At 40.2% G+C, this 5834-nt stretch overlaps 1 non-coding gene across 1 annotated transcript; it reads right to left on the bottom strand.

The window, feature by feature from the left end:
* Positions 1 to 551: 551 nt before the first annotated feature.
* On the bottom strand, positions 552 to 658 carry LOC121204009 (small nucleolar RNA R71). The gene has a single exon (XR_005898937.1). It is a non-coding gene; the product is annotated as a small nucleolar RNA R71 (small nucleolar RNA).
* Positions 659 to 5834: the final 5176 nt, after the last annotated feature.

Genomic DNA, 5834 nt, shown 5'->3' with positions numbered 1-5834 from the left:
AATTTTCTTTCTAGGTGTTTATGAGCATAGGTCAGATTATCGATTTACTCCCAGTAGACCTTGAAATTGAGTGAACTTTTAGACAAAGAAGATGTAAACGAATAGCTCAGAGACAAAATAAGATGGACCTTGGAAATCAAAATCAAGACTAAGGCAATCCTATCCTCATTGCCGATTATAGGGATCAATGCATCAGACAATATGCTGTGCTGCTTTTCAATGAGTTAAATCTAGGAATTAGAAGGCCAGATATTGAGGCAACCCAAATCGAATTGAAACCAGTGATGTTTCAAATACTACAAACGATGGGCCAATTTAGTGGTATGCCCACGGAAGATCCACATCTCCACCTTTGATTGTTTATGGAGGTGAGTGACTCATTCAAGATAGCCGGTGTGACTGAAGATGCATTGAGGTTGAAGTTGTTTCTGTACTCATTGCAAGATCGAGCACGAGCATGGCTCAATTCATTGCCACCAAGTTCTATATCTACATGGCAAGAATTAGTAGAGAGATTTTTGGTTAAGTATTTCCCGCCTAGCAAAATTGCTAAGTTGAGGAATGAGATCACAACTTTCCAACAATTGGATGACGAGTCTTTGTATGAGGCTTGGGAGCGATTCAAGGAGTTACTTCGTAAGTGTCCTCATCGTGGAATTCCTCATTGTATCCAGTTGGAGACATTCTATAATGGTCTCAATGCTTATACAAGATTGATGGTAGATGCTTCTGCGAATGGTGCAATTTTGTCTAAGTCTTACAATGAGGCTTATGAGATCATCGAGAGGATCTCGAGAAACAATTATCAATGGCCAACAAATCGAACAGCTTCAGGAAGACGTGTAGCCGGAGTTCATGAAGTTAATACTCTCACTTCGTTATCAGCTCAGGTATCGTCTATTTCCTCTATGATAAAGCAGTTTACCACTAATGGTGCTAATAATTTTGCAGATCAGCCACCAAGTCCGTTTGAAGTTGTTTCCTGTATGTACTATGGGGAAGGTCATTCTTTCGAGAATTGCCCATTGAATCTCGAGTCAGTATACTATTTGGGGAACCAACATCAAAATAGGAGTGGACAAGGACCCCAGTCCAACTTCTATAATCCTTCATGGCGTAATCACCCCAACTTTTCTTGGAGCAACCAAGGAAATGGACAAAACAACAACTTTATGCAGCATATACCCAACCAATCTCAGGGGTTTAATCAGCAAGCTCCAAAACCACCTCAAGCTGAATCATCAAATAGTTTGGAGAACTTGTTAGCATACATGGTGAAGAATGACGCTTTGATCTAGAGTCAAGTAGCAATATTGAAAAATTTGGAAAACCAAATGGGTCAGTTAGCTACAGAGCTTCGTAATAGGCCATAAGGAACCGTGCCAAGCAATACTGAGAATCTAAGAAATTTAGGTAAAGAACATATCAAGGCAGTGGCATTGCGAAGTGGTAAAATTCTGGAGCCCTGATTGATTGATGTTAAGGACGAGCCTGTTGAAAAGGGGGAAAGTCAACCAGCTGTTGAAGTCCCTACACCAAAAGAGTCAGAATCTGCAAAGATTGAAAAGGTAAATCCTATCTTCTTTGGATGCAGATTTACCTACTCAGAAGAGTTGTCTGGTCCAATCGAAAGTTCCATCACCTCCATATCCACAAAGATTGCAGCAACACAAGAAGAAACATGAGGTGCAATTCAAGAAGTTTTTGAATGTTTTGATGCAATTACACATCAATATTCCATTGGTGGAGGCTTTAAGAAAAATGCCGAATTATGTGAAGTTTATGAAGGATGTACTATCCAAGAAGAAATGACTGAGTGAGTATGAGACTGTCGCTCTGACAAAAGAGTGTAGTGCGTTCCTGTAGAATAAGCTGCCACCGAAATTGAAGGATCCAGGAAGCTTTACGATACCCTGTAATGGTGAATCTTATTGTGGTAAAGCTTTGTGTGACTTAGGAGCAAGTATCAACTTGATGCATAAGTCTATTTTCAAGATGCTAGGGATAGGTGAAGTAAGACCTACAACTGTGACGCTCCAGCTAGCGGATCTTTAGCATACCCCGAAGGAAAGATCGATGATGTTTTGGTAAGAATCGATAAATTTATTTTTCCTGCTGATTTCATTATTCTAGATTTTGAAGTAGATAAGGAAGTGTCAATTATCCTTGGGAGGCCTTTCCTAGCCATGGGAAGAATGTTAATTGATGTACAGAAAGGCGAACTCACCATGCGAGTTCAAGACTATCAGGTAACTTTTAACATTCTTAAAGCGATGAAATTTCTCAATCCGACAGAAGAGTGCTCAGTTATGGAAGAAATAGAAACCTTGATTTCTATCGAAAGCCATCTTGAAAAAGATCCATTGGAGAAAGCCTTAGGGTTTGACCCTTTGGAAGATAGAGAAGGTGAAGAAAACATGGCTGTGATAGAAGCCAACCAGAGAAATTTTATTCAATCCACACGGTTTGAACCGTTAGAGTTGGAAGTCAAAAAATTTGTGCAACCCAAATTGTTAATCGAAGAACCACCTACAATCGAATTAAAGGTACTTCCTTCCCATTTGAAATACGTTTATTTAGGAAATTGTTCTACTTTGCCTGTGATTATTTTAGCCGAACTGACAAAAGATCAAGAGGAGCAATTAGTTTTTGTTTTAAAGAAATTTAAGAAAGTAATTGGTTGGACTATAGCTGATATTCGAGGTATATGCCCTTCATGTTACATGCACAAAATTATTCCAGAGGAAGGTGAAAAAGCTCGAATTGATGGGCAAATGAGGCTTAATCTTATTATAACAGAAGTTGTGAGAAAGAAAGTGATCAAATGGCTAGATGCAGGAATCATCAATCCTATTTCAGATAGTTCATGGGTAAGTCTGGTACAGTGTGTGCTGAAGAAAGGTGGAATTTCGATTGTTGAGAATGAACGTAATGAATTGATCCCAACAAGAACTGTTACTGGTTGGAGAATTTGTGTTGACTACAGAAAGTTGAATAAAGCCGCTCGGAAGGACCATTTTCTGTTGCCTTTTATGGATTAGATATTAGATCGACTGGCTGGTAATGATGTAACATCCTGATTTTCGGATGTATTCGCGGTTTTCAATATTTTGTAAAGATTTTAAAATTTTGTATTCGGATGTGAAATTAATATTTTGAGTAGGTAAATGGGCTTATAGAAGGCCCATGTGTTGGCCAAAACCCGGTTGAATTTTTGAATTTTTGGACTCAGGAGTTAGGGGTTCTGGCTAGATGGCCCTTGTATAGAGTTAAATCACAAAAAGAGCCTTAGTAAAGTGGAAAGGGTGACGCCACTAGGCTCCTAAAAAGGTGGCGTGTGGAGCATTAGGGAAGGCATGGGATCAATTCCCTGTGTTGACAAATAGAGGCATTTATTTTTAAGTGCTGGAGGGGTAAGTGTTGGAGTCCAGGTGGATTCTGCTAAAGGAGAGTTTGGATTAGTCCAAACGCTTGGATTAAGGAGTGATAAGGGGAGAGATTTAAGGGATTAGGAGAGAGGATAGGAGTTGGCCGAATATTGGGAGTTGAAGGGGGAAAAATCGGCAGAGGGTTATGAGGTTAGTATTTCGGCACCTAGGGTATTGAGTGGTGCCATTCTTTTCTGCTCAGACATCACTAGGTTTTCTTTTCTCTCTTCTTCCTCTCTAGCCGAAACTACCACCTCCCCTATTCTTCTTTTTCTATTTTTTCTTCTTCAAAACCATTCATCAATTCTGCTGTTCATCAATACTTTTGCTGAATCCATAAAAGCCGAAATCCTGTGATCACTGCTTGTGCCGATTTCTTCAAAGCCAGGTCCTTCTATGTTCCTTTGTTTTTATTAAATCTATGATTATCTTTTCTTAATCCTAGTTACCTGACGACAATTCTACTTCAAGGTCATAGCCTCATATCATCATCTCCTTCACCACCCAAAAGCCGAAAGTACCATTGGTTTAGGGGCTTATAGCCGAAACTTCTTCAACTCTTGGATTCGGGTTTTACCATTGTTCTAAGGATAAATCTGCATCGGATTGCGTGGAAATCAAGTAGGAGTAAGGGGTAAGTACTTACCATCTCAGATCTGTTCTTATTTTACGATGTTAGGAAAAGCCGAAATCCCTAAAAATTAGGGAGGTTGTCGATTTGAGCATAAGGCTTTAAGGGTTTGTAGCTGATGTTTTCTTTCGGTGATTAGAGTCTTCTTAAGCATTGGATCAAAAGCGTGAATCATTGGAACAATCGGATTCGGAGCTAGCTATCGATTTTGGCAAAAAGGTAAGGGTTCAAAGGCTTTTTAGGAACATGGTTCGACTTTGGTTGAGCAAGTTTTGGGCTTAGTGATTACAGTTTGTAAATAAGAACTGTACTAATCAATTGTAGGACATCGAAAGGGATCTCGGTAGCAGTCGTCGCGAATCAAGTGTGTATCGAACACCCTTTCTTAGTTCAATTCGGCAAAAGCCGAAATGCCAAAATTCTGGCATTTCATGGGCTTGTGAGTATGCGAATGCTCTCAGGACATAGAGTAACTGTTAGATCTAGCACCGTAAGGTGGTAAGTGAATTCGTGTGACGTTTTAACGTACCTCGGAAAAAGGGCCTCGATGGGCCAAAACTGGGCCCAATGGGCTTACGGACCAATATGGGTAAGAGATGGGCAAATTAGCCTGTTAGTTAGATGGTGGAACCAAATTGCATAAAACTGCTAAAAATTACTGAAGTAGCTTGTGTAGTTGCGTAAGTTACGAAATTACCCCTAAAGAGCATAATTACTGAAATACCTCTAGGGTTTAAATTGGCTAAACTACATGACTGATTGATACTGTATTTTGCATGATATGCTTTTATTAATATCTGTTGCATGGGATTGGGGTATTGATGGAGGAAGTACTGAAAGTGGTTTATCCACGTACTGGAGGCTTTGCCTCAACTCACTGATATTTGAGCAGCGTTGCTGCAACTGTGGAGTGTAGGGCTGGGTGGGTTGAGATATTCCCCACATGGAGTGTAGGGCTGGGACGGGGCAGTCTAGCGGTTGGTGGGTTGAGTAGTCTCCCCAGATGGGTTTGCATGCATTACTACTGTTGTTACTTATGTTACTGAACTGGGCCTATGGGCCACACTGTTATTAAAAAAGGGGGCTAAGGCCTTGCTACTGTATTCTGAAAAGGGCTTTGGTCCACTGTGTATTGTTATCTGAATAGGGTTTAGGCCCAATGGGCTCGAGCTGATTTGGGCTTTGGATGGGTTTCTGTATGCACTGAGTTTCCCAAACTCACCCCTTCCTCTTCCATCCTTGCAGGTGAGCCTTAGTTGGTGGACTTGGAGCTGGGTGGGATTCGGAGTGGCCACACGTTTTCTGCAAATTCGTTTTCTTCTGGTGAACTAGATTTTCCATATTTTTTGTTTATGGTTTTGTGTTTTTGTAATAAGGCCGCTAATTATTTTTATGGTTTGGGTTGTTTCTTTATTATTTAATTCTATTATGATAAAACTGATCTATGATAACTAATGAAATAGATTAGCTCTAGGACACGTCTTCCAAAAACGTTAAGTGATTTCAAAATAACCCGAATACAAGTAAGACTTCCTCTAAGCAAACGTTTTCAACCTTAATGATTTTCTTAATATGGACATAACCAAACGGTTTTCTCAAAATTATACGAGATGTTAGAGTGTGGCAATGGCGGTGTGCATGTCTAGGATTGGATCCGAGGGGAGCTTGGTACTTAAGCAGTCCGACGGACTCACCTCCTCTCCTTCCTGGTTTCCTACCTGGTGCACAGCTTCCATTCACTTTAACCTACTTTTAAAAGTGTCTTTTACAACACC

This window comes from Gossypium hirsutum, chromosome A07 (assembly GCF_007990345.1).
Source record: "Gossypium hirsutum isolate 1008001.06 chromosome A07, Gossypium_hirsutum_v2.1, whole genome shotgun sequence".
Lineage (NCBI taxonomy): Eukaryota > Viridiplantae > Streptophyta > Magnoliopsida > Malvales > Malvaceae > Gossypium > Gossypium hirsutum.
Note: the sequence above shows the minus strand (reverse complement) of the source record. Positions and strands in the feature narration are given on the sequence as shown.